This window comes from Panthera pardus, unplaced genomic scaffold, assembly GCF_024362965.1.
Source record: "Panthera pardus isolate Hobbes unplaced genomic scaffold, ASM2436296v1 HiC_scaffold_2, whole genome shotgun sequence".
NCBI classification, from domain to species: Eukaryota; Metazoa; Chordata; class Mammalia; order Carnivora; family Felidae; genus Panthera; species Panthera pardus.
In genome coordinates, this window is record NW_026526765.1 from 59,303,481 (window position 1) to 59,319,568 (window position 16,088).

At 41.2% G+C, this 16,088-nt stretch overlaps 1 protein-coding gene across 1 annotated transcript in view; it reads right to left on the bottom strand.

Moving 5' to 3' along the window:
- Positions 1-16,088, bottom strand: part of SLIT3 (slit guidance ligand 3) — a 593,034-nt gene that overhangs the window by 474,298 nt on the left and 102,648 nt on the right. The window lies entirely within an intron of this gene.

Below are 16,088 nucleotides of genomic sequence, written 5' to 3' on the forward strand. Positions count from 1 at the left end.
TGGGGGAGGGAAAGGAAAAAAAAAAGTTAGAGAGGGAGGGAGCCAAACCATAAGAAACTCTTAAAAACTGAGAATAAACTGAGGGTTGATGGGGGGTGGGAGGGAGGGCGGGGTGGGTGATGGGCATTGAGGAGGGCACCTGTTGGGATGAGAATTGGGTGTTGTTTGGAAACCAATTTGACAAGAAATTTCACATTAAAAAAATTAAAAAATAGGGGCGCCTGGGTGGCTCAGTCGGTTAAACGTCCGACTTCAGCTCAGGTCACGATCTCGCGGTCCGTGAGTTCAAGCCCCACGTCGGGCTCTGGGCTGATGGCTCAGAGCCTGGAGCTTGCTTCCGATTCTGTGTCTCCCTCTCTCTCTGCCCCCCCCCCCCCCCCCGTTCATGCTGTGTCTCTCTCTGCCTCAAAAATAAATAAATGTTAAAATTAAAAAAAAAATTAAAAAATAAAAATAAATAAATTCCCACCAACAATGCATGAGGGTTCCCTTTTCTCCACATCCTCACCAACACTTGTTATTTCTTGTCTTTATTGTAATGGCCATTCTCACATTATGAGATGATACCTCATTGTGGTTTTGATATACATTTCCCTGGTGGTTAGTGATGTTGAACATCTTTCCATGTGCCTGTTGGCCATCTGTATGTCTTTTAAAAAAATGTCTATTTAGATCCTCTGCCCATTTATTATTCAGACTGTTTTTTGTTATTGAGTTCTGTGCTTTTTTAAAAATATATTTTGGATATTAACCCCTTATAAGATCTATGATTTACAAATATTTTCTCCCATTTAGTTTTATTTTTAATTTTGTTGATGGTTTCCTTCACTGTGTGTTTTAGTTTGATGTAGTCCCATTTGTTTATTTTTGCTTTAATTGCCATTACCTTTGGAGTCAGATCCAAAAACATGTCTCCAAGAATGATGTCAAGAAGTTTACCACTTATGATTTCTTCTAGGAGTTTTATGATATCTGATCTTATATTTAAGTTTTTAATCCACTGTGAATTAATTTTTGTATATGGTATAAGATGATGGTCCAGTTTCATTCTTTTGCATATGGCTGTTCAGCTATCCCAATAACATTTATTGAAGACACTGTCCTTTCCCCATTGTATACTCCTGCCTCCTTTGTCATAAATTAATTGACCATATATGAATGGGTATCTGGGCTCTCTATTCTGTTCCATTGATCTATGTGTCTGTTTTTTTTTTTTTCCCCAATACCATACAGTTTTCAATACTATAGCTTTGTAATATAGACTGAAATCAGGGAGCACAGGAATGCCTCCAGATTTGTTCTTTCTCAAGATTGCTTTGGTTATTCAGAATATTTTGTGGTTCCATACAAATTTTAGGGCTGTTTGTTCTATTTCTGTGAAAAAATGCCATTGGGATTTTGATAGGGGTTGCACTGAATCTGTAAATTGCTTTCGGTGATATGGACATTTTAACAATATAATTCTTCCACACCATAACCAAGAAATACCTTTTCACTTATTTGTGCCCTCTCTAATTTCTTTCACTAATGTCTTGTACCTTTCAGTGTACAGGTCTTTCACCTCCTTGGTTAAATTTATTCCTAGGCATTTTATTTTTTTAATTCAATTATAAATGGGACAGTTTTCTTAATGTCTCTTTCAGGTAGTTTTTGTTAGTGTATTAAAATGCAAAAAAATTTTGTATATTGACTTTGTACCCTGAAACTTTACTGAATTTATTAGTTCTAACAATTTTAGTGGTGATGTTAGGGTTTACTATATATGATGTCATGGCATCCACAAATAGTGTCAGTTTTACTTCTTCCTTTCTGTTTTCAATGACTTTTATTTCTTTTACTTCCTAACTGCTCTGGCTAGGACTTCCAATATTATGTTGAATAAAAGTGGCAAGAGCAGGTATCCTGTCTTGTTCCTGATCTTAGAGGAAAAGCTTTCAGATTTGCCCATTGAGTATGATGTTAGCTGTGGGTATGTCATAAACAGCCTTTGTTATGTTGAGGTGCATTCTCTATATACCTGCTTTGTTGAGAGTTTTTACCATAAATCGATGGTGAATTTCGTCAAATGCTTTTTCTATATCCACTGAGATAATCATATGATTTTTATCCTTCACTTTGTTGATGTGGTATATCACATTAATTGACCTGTGAATATTAGCCATCCCTGCATCCTTGGAATAAATCTCCACTGGAATAAATCTCCACTTGATTATGGTGTATGATCCTGTCAATGAATTATCTAATTTGGCTTGGTAATATTTTGTTGAGGATTTTTGCATCTATATCCATTGGGGATATATTCCTGTAATTTTCCTTTTTTTGTGGTTTTCTTGTCTGGTTTTGGTATCAGGGTAATGCTGTCTGTGTAAAATGAGTTTGAAAGGATTTCCTCCTCTTCAGTTTTTTGGAAGACTTTGAGATATATAGGTATAAAATCTTTGTATGGTAGAACTTACCAGTGAAGCATAAACTTTTATTTGTTGGGAGGTTTTTGATTACTGATTCAGTCTCCTTGCTAGTAATCAGTCTACTCAGATCTTCTTTCTTCATGAATTGATTGTGAAGTATTGTATGTTTCTAGGAATTTATCTATTCCTTCTAGGTTGTTCAATTTGTTGGCAAATAATTATTAATAGCAGTCTCTTATGACCCTTTATATTTCTGTGGTATCAGTTGTAATATATCTTCTTTCATTTCTGATTTCATTTATTTGAACCCTATCACTTTATTTCTTAGTGAGTCTAGCTAAAGCTTTATCAATTTATTTACCTTTTCAATCAGCTCTTCATTTCATTGATTCTATTGTCATTTTAGTGTCCATTTTATTAATTTCTGCTCTGAGCTTCATTACTTCCCTCCTTCTACTAACTTTGGCCTTCATTTGTTCCTCTTTTTTCTAGTTTCTTAAGGTTTAAAGCTAGATTGTTAATTTGAGATTTTTCTTTTTTCTTGAAGTAGGCCTGTACTGCTATGAACCTCCCTCTTAGAACTGCTTTTGCTGCATCTAGATTTTGGTATGTTGCATTCCCATTTTCATTTGTCTCAAGGTATTTTTGAATTTCTCCTTCGATTTTTTTTCATTAACCCATTGGTTGTTCAGTAAAGTATTGTTTAACCTCCACATAATTGTGATTTTTTTCAGTTTTCTCTTTTGTGATTCATTTCCAGTTTCATATTATTGTGGTCTGAAAGGATACCTGATATGATTCCAATTTTCTTAAATTTATTGAGACTTGTTTTGTGGCCTAACCTATGATCTATCCTGGAGAACTTCTATGTGCACTGGAGAAGAATGTGCACTCTGCTCCATTTGGGTGAAATGTTCTGTATATACCTATTAAGCCCAACTGATTTAATGTGTTAAGGCTGATGTTTCCTTATTGATTTTACATCTATGTGATCTATCCATTGATTTAAGTAGGTACTAAAATCCCCTGCTATTATTATATTACTATTGATTTATGTTTAGGTCTGTTAATACTTACTTTCTATGTATTAGGTTCTCCTAGGTTGGTTCATAAATATTTACAAATGTTATTTCTTCTTGCTGGATTAACTCCTTCATCATTACGTAATGCCCATTTTTTCTTCAACTACAGTCTTTGTTTTAAAGCCTATTTTGTGATATAAGTATAGTTACCCCAGTTTTCTTTTGGTTTCCACTTGCACAAACATCTTTTTTTTTTCCATGCCTTACTTTTAGTCTGTAGGTGTCCTTATTTCAGAGTTGAGTCTTTTCCAGGCAGCATATATTGGGTCGTATGTATGTATGTATGTATGTATGTATATCCATTCAGCTACTCTATGTCTTTTGATTGGAGAATTTAGTCCATTTATATTTAAGGTAATTATAGATAGGTATGTACTTATTGCCATTTTGTTCACTGTTTACTGGCGGTTTTGTAGTTCCTCTCTGTTCTTTTATCCTATTGCTTTCTTCCCTTGTGGCTTGATGCCATTTTTTAGTGTTATTTTCCAACTCCATTCTCATTATCTTCTGTGTATCTGTATACACACACACACAAACATACACACATACACACATATGTATGTATGTGTGTACGTATGTATGTATGTGTGTATGTATGTATATATAGGATATAGATATACAGACATACAGATGTAGATATTCTAAGTTGATAGAAAGTTAAGTTTAAATGCATTCTAGAACTACATTTTTACTCTTCTCTCCTACATTTTATGTTTTGATGTCATATTTTACATATTTTTATTTTGTGTTATCTCTTAACTAATTTTTAATAGTTTTACTACCTTGTCTTTTACTCTTCATGGTAGCTTTATAAGTGATTTGTCCACTACATTTACTATATATTTACTTTTACCAGTGAGAATTTTTGCTTTCATAATTTTTCTTGTTAATAATTAGTGTCCTTTCTTTTTGGCTTAAAAAGAAGTCCCTTTAACATTTCTTGTAAGTCTGGCTTATTAGTGGTGAATTCCTTTAGTTTTTGCTTGTTTGAAAAATTCTTCTCTCCTTTTATATGGTAACCTCACTGGGTTAAGTATTCTTGTTGGAAGTTTCAGTACTTTGAATATATCATGCCCCTCCCTTATGGCCTGCAAAATCTCTGCTGAAAACTCAACTGATAGTCTTAAATTTTTTTTAAATGTTTTTATTTATTTTTGAAAGAGAGAATGAGACAGAGACAGAGAATGAACAGAGAGGTAGAGGTGCAGAAAGAGAGGGAGACACAGAATCTGAAGTAGGCTCCAGGCTCTGAGCTGTCAGCACAGAGCCTGATGCAGGGCTCGAACCCATGAACCATGAGATCGTGACCTGAGCTGAAGTCAGGCACTTAGCCAACAGAGCCATGCAGGTGCCCCAAACTCAATTGATAGTCTTATGGGGATTCCCTTGTATGTAAAACATTGTTTTTTCCTTGCTGTTTTTAATATTTTTTCTTTTATCTTTACCTTTTGACACCTGAATTATAAGGTGCCTTGGTGTGGGTCCCTTTGATTTCCCTTATTAGGGAGTTTCTGGGATTCCTGCATCTGGATGTCTGTTTCTTTCCCCAGGTTAGTAAAGTTTCCAGCCATTATTTCTTCAAATAAGTTTTAGGTCCCTTTATCTCTCTCCTCTTCCTGGAACTCCCTATTATGTGAATGTTGATCTATTTGATTTGTGCCATAGGTGCTTTAAGCTATCTTCACTTTTTAAAATTCCTTTTTCTTTTTGCTGCTCTGGGTAAGTTCCACTGCTCTGTCTTCAGGTCACTGATTTATTCTATTGCTTCATCTGGTCTGCTGTTGAACCCCTCAGTGTATTTTTCAGTTCAGTTACTATAGTCTTCAACTCTGTGACTTCTGTTTGGTATTTTCTTATATTTTCTATCTCTTCCTTAAAATTCTCTCTGTGTTCATCCATTCTTGTCCTGAGATTGGTGAGCATCTTTTGCTTTTCTTTTCTTTTCTTCCTCTATTTCTTTTTGTGAGCATCTTTATGACCATATTTTGAACTCTTCATCAAGTAAATTACCTATCTCCATTTCATTAAGAATGTTTCCTGGAGTTTTATCTTGTTCTTTCATGTGGAACATATTCTTCTGTTGCCTTGTTTTGCTTGACTCTCTGTGTTTTTTTTCTGTGTATTAGGCAAAGCAGATATCTCTCCTAATTTTAAGAAGTGGCCACAGGAAGCCTGGAGGTAAATTTCAGTCTGATGTCTGTGCAATGCCCTGGGTGTCATAGCCTTATAAGAACTAACTCTTCTATTATCTCAGTTCTGTGGGGCCCAGAAATGCAAGTACACCTGGCTTCAAAGCCAAGCATTCAAGGGGCATTCCCTGTGTGGAATGTGCACACCTGCTAACTTTGAGGTTATAGGAGAGTGCCAGACTGTAATGAGCCTGCCAAGTGAGTTTTTCAAGGTGGGGTCATGGCAGAGAAGTGGCCTAGGGCAAGAGGTCCCCCAGGTTTGGCAAAGTAGGGCTGTGGGGGCATGCTAGGCTGGGATGAGCCCACTTACTGGGTTTGGCAGGGCTGCAGGACAGCACGGGGGGTGGGACAAGGTAGCAAGGTGGAGGGAGAATACAAAAATGGTGCCTTCCCATGTGTCTGTTCCTGGAGAGAGTTCCAACAGACCTCTACTCCTCTGGCAGACCCTTTAAGCTTAGCCAGTGAATTTCCTTCACATATAGTCTAGGTGCTTTTCAGCTTGCTGCTTTTGAGCTGGGTCCTGGGGTGAGTGAATCTGTGTGAGCCCTTTAAGAGTTGAGTCTCAGTATCCTACAGCCCTTTAGGTCTCCTGGACATAAGCCCCATTGGTTTTTAAAGCCATATATTTTGGAGGCTCATTTCTCCAGCCCAGGTCCCAATGACTGGGGTGCCTAATGTGGGGTTTGAACCCCTTGCTCCTTATGGATACAATCTATATTTATAGGACCCCTCCCAGTAGTGGGTTACTCCTAACTAGGGGTGGGGCTTTTGGCAAGACCATATCTCTCTCTTTCCTAATCATCTCTATGTGGCCTTTTTATCCTTTGTTGTGGAGGAGCTGTTCAGCTAGTTTTCAGGTCTTTTTCATAGAGGATTGTTCTATATGTAGCTATATATTTGGCATGTCTATGGAAGGAGGTGAGTTCAGGATCTTCCTATGCTTCCTTCTTGAACTGTCCCCTCAAACTTCTCCATTTTTTATTTGGCTTAGACAGTACTGTGTTAGCACAGTTTTGTTGTTAATAAGGCATAAACATTTTCATTACAATCTTCAATCTCCAGGACTTTGTAAATGGACTGAAAACCTTACAAGTGAAGATTAATGTTCAACATATACGATACTGAGCCCACAGGAAAGATAAAAGAAAGTCAAAGTTACAGACGTCTTTTATTATTTTTTTTTGATAATTTGAAATTATGCTAGAATTTGGGCATCAAATTAAAACACTATTTGTCCCCTGGAAAGATTCCCAAATGTTGGTTGGAAATGAGGGATAATTAGGCTCTCAGAAATGTTTCTGTTGATGCTGAACGTGATTCAAGAACAAATAATTCACGATTATTAGATGTGGGTACATTTGCATCATTCAGGCAATTGAAGAACGTGTGTTTGGGGTCTGCCCACCTCAAAAGACTTATATTTTTCTATATATAATGTGATATTTCCCAGAAATTTTCAATTCCCTTGACAGTTTTTAACTCCAGATAAGGGGAACAAGGATCCCCGGGTGTGCACATAGGCTGGCCTCTGGTTCTCATTCTCAATAATGGGCTAAGTTGCCACTGAGAGCACAGTCTTTATGTGAGCACCCTTGGTGCTGGCCACACAGACCCGCTGAGGCTAGCTGACTCTACCACATGCCACAAGGTGCTGAGAGCAGCACATGGTGTTGTACAGAGAGGTTCCAACTCTGCAGGTGGGTCCCAGCCAAGGAAGTCTGAGAAGAAGCCAGGTGGCAAGAAGCCCATCCTCACACCCTCTGGGCTCAGATTAGACATGTCTGCATTCTATACTCAGCATCCCAACAACCAGCACATTGCAGACACACACACACACACACACACACACACACACACACAGTAGGTGTTTAATGAATGTTTTAGTTGTCCCTGGTCACACAGTTCTCTTCCTAGGAATTGGGCAGGAATGTCCCCAACAGGGAATGGACTATGTGCCAGGTATCAGCTGGGTGTTTGTTTTATTTTTCCACCTTCTCAACTCACTGTTTTCACATACAGCACAGAGAACACACCGACATATGAAGGCTTCCGGCTGTATGTGCAAGGAGCTGAGCTCTTCTTGCTGTGAGCTGTTTAATGCACCATCAGAACTAAAATTCAAGAGGTTTTCTGAAGCCCTTATACATATAACCTTTTCTTTCGACATTCTCCCCTTTTCTGTAGCAATTCAGCTGGCCCCAGGGTTTCACCATCATCACCAGTGTCCAGTGTCGGTCTGACCTTCAAGGGTTACTTTCCTCACCGTGATCCATGGCATGACTATAGAATAGTTAACCCTTTGCACACATCTTCAGAAAGCCACCTTGGAACCCCCACCAGGTAGACCAGCAAAACCTCTTACCTTCAAACCAAAGAAAATACTAAATCCATGAAATCACTTAAGCCATCCTTCCAAAGAAAGGGAGAATCAAAATGTTTTATGCAGCAACCTATAAGAAACTCATTTTGTGGGATGTTTCACATTCCAGCCTATGGTTTATTCCCCCATATATCCCTGCCAGTAATATCAACCAGATGTGGCAAAGAAGTCTGTGCAGAATTGTAAAAATTACAAGCATATTCTGTAATTCCAAAGCATTGTAAAGTCACAGCTTGGTTTTCTTTCTTTCTGGAAAAAAAAAAAACAAAAAACTTTTCAAGCTGGTAGAATGTTCTCAGTATAAGTATTACCTGATCACTTTAGAAAGTTCTTCTGTTGGCCCAAAGGGCCAAAGAGTTTTAAAATATAAAACCCAACTCTAACTTTGATACATTGTAGGGAATTTAGAAAGTTCTACTCGCACACATGCATTTGAGTCTATAAATTTTCTGTTTTAATATTTCAAGTCTTAATACTTTAGATCTCAGATATGAGCACGTGCTCACAGAGGCTCATATAAGCATAAAAGTACAAAATACTGAACCTTGAAACCTTCAGAGATCCATGATTGTTTTTCCTCTCTCTTCTTTAAGGTGTGTTTCAGCACAGGGGCACATGATAAGGTAGAAAACAACCCACAGAACTGGAGGTCAGAAAAGCCTGGGTTTATTCCTGGTGACTTAGTTAAACTCTTAAGCCTCAGTTTTATCATCTGTACAGTAGGCATAAAAATATCTACACTTCAGGAAGACTAAAGAAGACTGTATACGCATAAGGTGCCTAGTACACAGTAGGTGCTCAAGAAATGTTTGGTTGTTTGCCTGCTCCCCAATCTATAAAATAATAGGGTTTGTAATAGATCAGCATTTCTCAAAGTATACCCATGGGTGACATACACCAAAGGTGTAGGTTGCCTATTTATAAGGTCAGAATCCTGGGTCCATTCCAGATCTCATGAACTAGATGTTTTGGTTACACAGACTGGGAATCAGCATTTTAACCAGCACCTCAAGAGATTTTTTTTTTCCCATGTGCTAAGCTTGAGAAGCAGTGGAACTTAGATCCTTGCTCACCAAATGTGGTCCTAGGCCAGGAGCATCACCTGGAAGTTTGTTATAAACAGACTCCTAGGTCCCACCTCAGAACTACAGAACCAGAATTCACATTTTAATAAGATTCCCAGGTGTTCAGATGCTCAGAGAAGTTTGAGAAATTCTGGCCTGGATAACTTTAATTCCTACCTCTAAAATTCTATCATTTAAGAGTCTACAGGACAATTCAAAGTATTAGCCTTGTAATCAACTCTGTGGATAGACAACAGACTTGTGTTCAGCTGGATAAAGCCTCAGTGGAGGAGAAAAGAAACCTTCCATGCCTTCTTTCCTGGCTCTAGGTTAAAGCACGAGCAAATCACGTAAAACAGAAATCCCAAGAGTGCCACGGCACCCATTGTAATCCATTATCTGTCCACATGCAGATTAAAGCTAACCTGTCCTCAAGCACATGATGAAACCGCAGGGGACAGAGCATGGCATAACACAAACAGAAGGCTGAGGCCTCACTGCAGTGTTCAGGGGGTGGGGGAATGGAGAGGGAGTAGGGATGGAGCTCCAGTTTGCAGGGAGATTTTCCATGAGCTTTTAGTGGCTGTGCCCCTGGAAAAAATGACCCCACGTCTGCAACGGTGAGGCTGGCCCGTCCCTGGCCTCTGAGGGCTAGGCCGGCACAGGGGGAGCGGGTCTCTGGGATGCAGCTCCTGGCAGGCAGGCGGTTCTGAACCCCCCACCATCCTGATGGATTGGTTTCCCCATCGCCCTATTATCATTTCACCACATCAGATAACAACTCTGCTAGAAAACTGGGTAGTATGGTTTTTGTTTTCTCCACTGGTGTTTCACTTTTATAGTATTATTTCACATTGATATAGAGTTTTATGGTGACACATATTGCATGTAGTTATGTTTTCAAGTTTAGTGTAGAACTGGAAGACTAAAGGTGGCTGGCTACAAAAGGATCTACGAACTGCAAAAGGTACTACCTAGAGTTATGGGGCCCCAGTCACTCAACACGTCTCGGCCCACTGAGGGCTTCAAAGACATAAAGGAACAAACATTAACTGAGCTTCTACTAAGTGCCCAGCACATTAACTAGTTATTAACTTCTCATAAGTACAGTAAGGAATGTAAGCTCTGGAGTCAGGCAAGTTTGGGTTTGAATTTTGGCTCTGCCAGTTACTGGCTCTGTGACCTTGGGCAAGCTGTCCAAATCTTTAGGACTCTGTTTCTTCATCTCTAAAAAGGAAATATTACAGTATCTCACCTCCTAGACCTGAGATGTAGAAGGAGGATTCACATAGAAGCAGGTCACAAAGCACCCGATGTAATATGCACTTGGGAACTATTGTGGACTGCTATGTCCCCCTAAAATTGAAGCCCTTGGACCCATTCCTTCAGCATGTGACTGTATTTAGAGATCAGGTCTTTATAGAGGTGATTAAGTTAAAACACACCCATAAGGGAGGAGCCCTAAACCAGTATGCCTGGTTTCCTTATGAGAAGAGGAAGAAACACCAGGGCTGAGCATGAAGAGAGGGACAACCGCACGTAGAGGCACAGGAAGATGCTGGCTCTAAGACAAGGAGAGAGGCCTCAGAAAACCAACCCTGCCAGCACCCTGATCTCAAACTTTCAGGATCCAAACTATGAGAAAACAAATTTCTGCTGTTTAAGCCATCCCATCTGAGATACTTTGTTATGGCAGCCCAAGCAAACAAAGACAGGAGCTGTGGCTGTGACCTCTGTTGCACAGTGAATCAACCCGAAGCAGAGAAAGTTGAAGTCACTTGCTCAGGGTCACCAGAGGGTAGGACCCCAACCCAGGTGTGTACGGCTCCAAAGGCCACATTCTTTACTCTAGCACTGGGCTGCCTCAAAGAGGCACTGGACCACCTTGCTGAATGCAACTTTCTGTGTGTGGGGGAGTACATGGCACTTACACACAAGGCAGTGACAAGACAGGACGATGGAGAAAAGGAAGGAGAGGTACAAGCAAGCAGAGAGGAGAGTTCAGAGGAGGTCTCCCTCATTGGAAGGAAGTTCCCTGGAAACTGAGGTTTTACAGCCTTTACTTCTGGGAAGGACGGTGCTCCACCACAACAACAGCCCCAGTGACTTGGGGCTAGTTGGCTGGCCACACTTCAGAGTGTTTTCAGCGGCCTGAGGGATTAACCTTCCAAGTCTCTTGCAACTCCGCAGATGCGAGTGAGGGCCAGGGGGTTTAACCCCAGTGGCATGTTTTTAAAGCTGTCAAATACCTCGTAGAACTGAGTGGAGAATAATTGGAGGCCTCTGTGCTGCTGCTATCAAGCTGCTTATTCAGCGACAGGTTGAAAACCACTACCAAACACTGAATGGGCTCTTTGGACATGAATCCAGAACAGAGGGGCCAACAGGACCCGCTCATCCTCATATGGCAAAGTCCAACTCTTAAAAACCGGCTGTGAACCATTGTGCCCCTCATCTCCTTAAAGCTCTCTAATGAGTAGAATGCAGAGGACATTCAATCACTGTTTTCACCTTGTCTTCTGCTCCTTCTAAGGATTTCTGGTAACATTAACCCTTTAACCTCCAAAAAACCAGAAATCCTTCACTCCCTCTCCCATGGGTAGGTGAAAGAGAAAGCTGGAAGGGGACACAAAAAAGGAGAAACTAATCACCTATAGACCATGTAACAGACCATGCTCTGTGCCATCCTGTCTGGATGAGACAACTGAGGCCCAGAGAGGGAAAGTAACATGTCTTAGGCCACAGAGCTTGTGGGTGGTGGAGGACCAGTCTGAACACCAGGATCTTCCCACTTCAAGGGCACCGCCGCCTCATCTTCATCTCTCTCGGAGCCTGAACCCTGTCAGGTGCTGAAGTGTTGACACCACCGATGCCAGAGCCATAGCATATGCACTGCTCGCCTCAGTCAGCCAGCATAGTCGACCACAGACATCTTTCATTGAGCACTTGCTATGTGCTACAGTCAATGCTGAAGGCTGTCCATGGGCCACTTCCATCTATCCTCATAACAATGTAGAGAAGTAGGTTCTCTTGTTTATTGTACTGATGATGAACCTGAGACCTGGGAAAGTTAAGTGACTTGTCCACGAGCTCACAGCCCCTTAAGCCCTCCACTCTACTGCCACCTCCTATGCCCAGCTCTGAGTCAGGAGTGGTAGGGAACTTAGGAGGAGCAGAAACATAATCCCGACACTTGAGAACCTTCTGATCTATGTCAGGATGGGGGGAAGCTAATATTTATTTTATTGAGTGCCCAAGGCATGGCAGAGACCTTGCTGGCCCTTTACAGACCACAGTGATGTTACCTAATCTTCAGGGCACTCCCAAGCTCTAGGATTCTCTGTCCTGTTCTCTGTGTGCTTGAAAACAGGAAGAGGACAGATACACCATTAATATACATATGGATCAATGAATTACTGGTGCTGGATCTGAGGGTGGATGGGGGTAGAGTGGTCAGCAAGGCCTGACAGAAGCACTTGGACATATGACAGGTCCATTATCAATCCTTTTTATCACCATTTTAGGTCTCCACAATAGCTAGCTTGGCATAGTAGAAAACTGAAGGACTCTGCAGTGACACAGACACACGTCTGAGTCCCAGTTCCATTGTATCCTGGTTGTACAGCAATGGAGTAAGTTAGATAACCCCTCTCAGCCTCAGAAGTAGATGTGATAATGATTCTCTCTATAGGATTAGTGTAAAGGTTAAGTCTGAGCATTGAGGCAAAGTCCCCAGGGTAGTGCTACTTCTTAGAAATGTGGGCTATATGAGTAAGTAATTTAAACTCTGAGTTTTAGTTGCCTCTACTATAAAATGGGAGGAATGAGGCAGGTTGCTGCCTATAGTAGAAAAACGGCACAGACTCCAGAGTCAGATTACCCAAATGTGAACTCTGGTTCTGTCACTAAGTAGTTGTAGGATATCAGGCAAGTTCTTAACTTCTTTAAGCCTAAGTTTCACATCTATAGAATAATGTTAGTCATAGTATCACCCCACAGGGCTGTAAGGAGTATCAAATGAATTATACCTCAAGTGCTCAGAACAGTATCTGCCAGCCAATGGGTTTGCAATTGTTATTACGTTGAAGTGTTTCTGAGGACCCAACGCATTCAGTTAAAGCACAGCAGACTGACCAAAGTCATTGCTCAATGAATTTGTAGACATCTGTTGTTTTCAAGTTTGGCATCATTTCCCCCATCTTTGGATAACAGAATTTTTCTTTCTTTTGGGAAACCCATTCCCAAGCCCTGCAAACTCTCATCCCCAAACAAGTGGGATGAACCCACTTCCAAAACTTGACTGGTCAGAGGACACCACCTCACTGGCAATAGCGATGGGCTCAGACATGGACATGTCACCAAGCTAAGCAATCTACCACTGGTTCTTTTCTGAAGGACTGTTGACTCCACCCGGATTGCCAGATTAGTACCCTGGGTCTTCTGCTTTTGCTCACCATCACGTGCACTGCTACAAAAGATGTAAGGAGTGACATGAAGTCCCAATAACTTCACCAAGCCCCTGGATCCAGTTGTTCCTGAAGCTGTCCATAACTGTCCCTGAACTTTCCAGGCATATAAACCAGTATCTTTCCTCTTTGGATTAAACTAATTTTAGTCACATTTCTGTCACTTAGTGGTTAGTAGTGTTATTATAATAGCAGGTTTCCAACAAATATTATTTCCCTTTCCCATCACTCCTCCAAACATCTTATTACACATCCATAGCCTTAACAAAAGGTATTCTTTGGATAAATAGTGAGTATTAAGCAGTTTTTGTCTACAGATCTAATAAGAAAGGAAAAGGCGTGTCCAGAATTGCTACTTATCCCACATGGCATGCTACGGAGTAGACAGCCACACAGTACCCACATTTAGCATTCCCTGGAAAATGGTTCACTGTGTCTATTGAGATGCAACACTCCTTTACAGAGCTAGTGACATATGTATACACACCCATGATTGCACATTTATTGATTTCTAATTTGTACCCTGCAAAATAAGACAAAGACACAATAGGGCCATTAAGAAAAATCAAAGATCAAGCCCAGAGAGAAAAAAGAGATTGCTGATTATAGCCAAAACCTGAGTTAATATAGTTGCTTAAATAATAAAAAAAAAATTATATTTAGCTCTAAGCTTTTTGGCAGCCATTCAGAATGTGTCATGATGAGGCATACCGAGAAGTGGGCATCCTTCATGTCTGTACCTGAAAACCCAGCAGAGGCCAGGTTGGAACAAGCACAGAGGAAGAGCTTACTGAATAAATGAATGAGGGAATGAATGAATGAAGGATAAAAGAACCAAAGCTCCCTAAGGGTACTGTTTATAATACTTAGGCCTATATCCTTCACTTATTCATCTATCCATTCACTGAGTGCTTATGTGTGCCCACTTCTGTGCCTGGCTAGGACCTGGAGCAGGACAGATAACAGACTGAGTCAAATGTCGTGCCTGCCTTCCCAGCTGCAGCTCTCTGGCTTGAAGCAAAAGCTCAGAGTCATCCACCTCAGTGCCCATAGCAACTGCCAGTGTCTTCGTGCATCCGGAAGAAAGAGATCAGAGACCAAAGCTGAGGAAATGGGAAGTGCGGGAGTAACACTAGTTATCTTGGTAATTACACTCACACCGCACTGTAAACCCTAGAAAACAAATGCACACACACTATGATCTCATCTGATACTCACAGCTCCTTGGCGAGGAAGATAAAAGGGAAGAGGAGTGTCAGCCTTATACTGATGGGGATATTCAGGCACAGAAGGGAAAATGACTCCCCCAACCTCTCTCAGAAAGTGACAGGATACCACCCTGGGGGTTCCCATGCCCTAGGCTGCCTGCCTGGGCCTGGCCCCCAGCATCTCAGAGACCTGTTATCACTGCCTGAAATTCCTCCTCTGCCTGCATCAAAAGCAGCCTCGCACAAAATGGGCATCATCTGACGGGAGCGGCTATGAGGCCATGTTCCATGAGCAAGAACCAGCCTGCTTGACACCCTGCAACAAGTGGAACACTCAGACCCCACCTGCTCAAAGCTTTCCAGCAGCCCCAGCCCCACAGACACCTTCTGTTTGCTTAGAATGTGATGCTGAGATTCCAGATGAAGAGCTTAGAGTCAGCATTATTTAGGAGCAGGTTGAAAAGGCACAATGTGGTGCTGGGTGGAAAGACAGCTATTAGGTGAGCATGTAAGGAAAGAACTACATAGGAAGAGGAAATTAAAAACCAGGTTGTTTCCCCATATGCCCATTTAGTATTGTTTATCCAGCTCAGCTAGACGCTCAGGCTGCTGAACATCACTTTAGCCATCCTCATGCCCATCAAGATGGATTCAATGTGGAAGGGCGAAAAGGGGGGCATACTCTTCCCCACAAATAGCAAAGTCAGCCAGGTGGACCAAGCCAGAGAAATGCAGTACACAGCACGAGAAGACCTTGACAAGGTACAGGTGTGTCCTAGAGAAGGCAAACGACGCTGCTGTACCACTTAAACACCAGCCAACCCTTGTGGTTCCTGTTCCAACAAAGTGTCCTTTAAAATACATTTATGTATATAGTCTCTTTCTGTGTATGCACACACAGATATAGATATAGATACAGACTCCTAATTCAGAACTCATTCTTAAGCACACACACTGACATGTGTTTTGTATTTCTCAATGTATCCTGGAGCCTACATGCATTGTTTGACTGCATAAATAGGTATTAAACACAGCCACTGGGAATGTAAATGGTGGCCACAAGTTTGGAGCCTCCCCAGTAATGTTACAGTCTTCCCACCCAGGCTGTAAATCTCACTGCTTGGCTACTAAGCAGCCAGACACTGTCACTCCATTCAGAAAATCAAGGCTTGGGCCAACCCAGTTCACCCCATGAGCTACACGAGTCACTGCCAGTATGACTTATAGGCTCAGAATCATAGAGCCATTCACTGTCAATTAATTAACACTTGCCTAATACCCACAATATGCC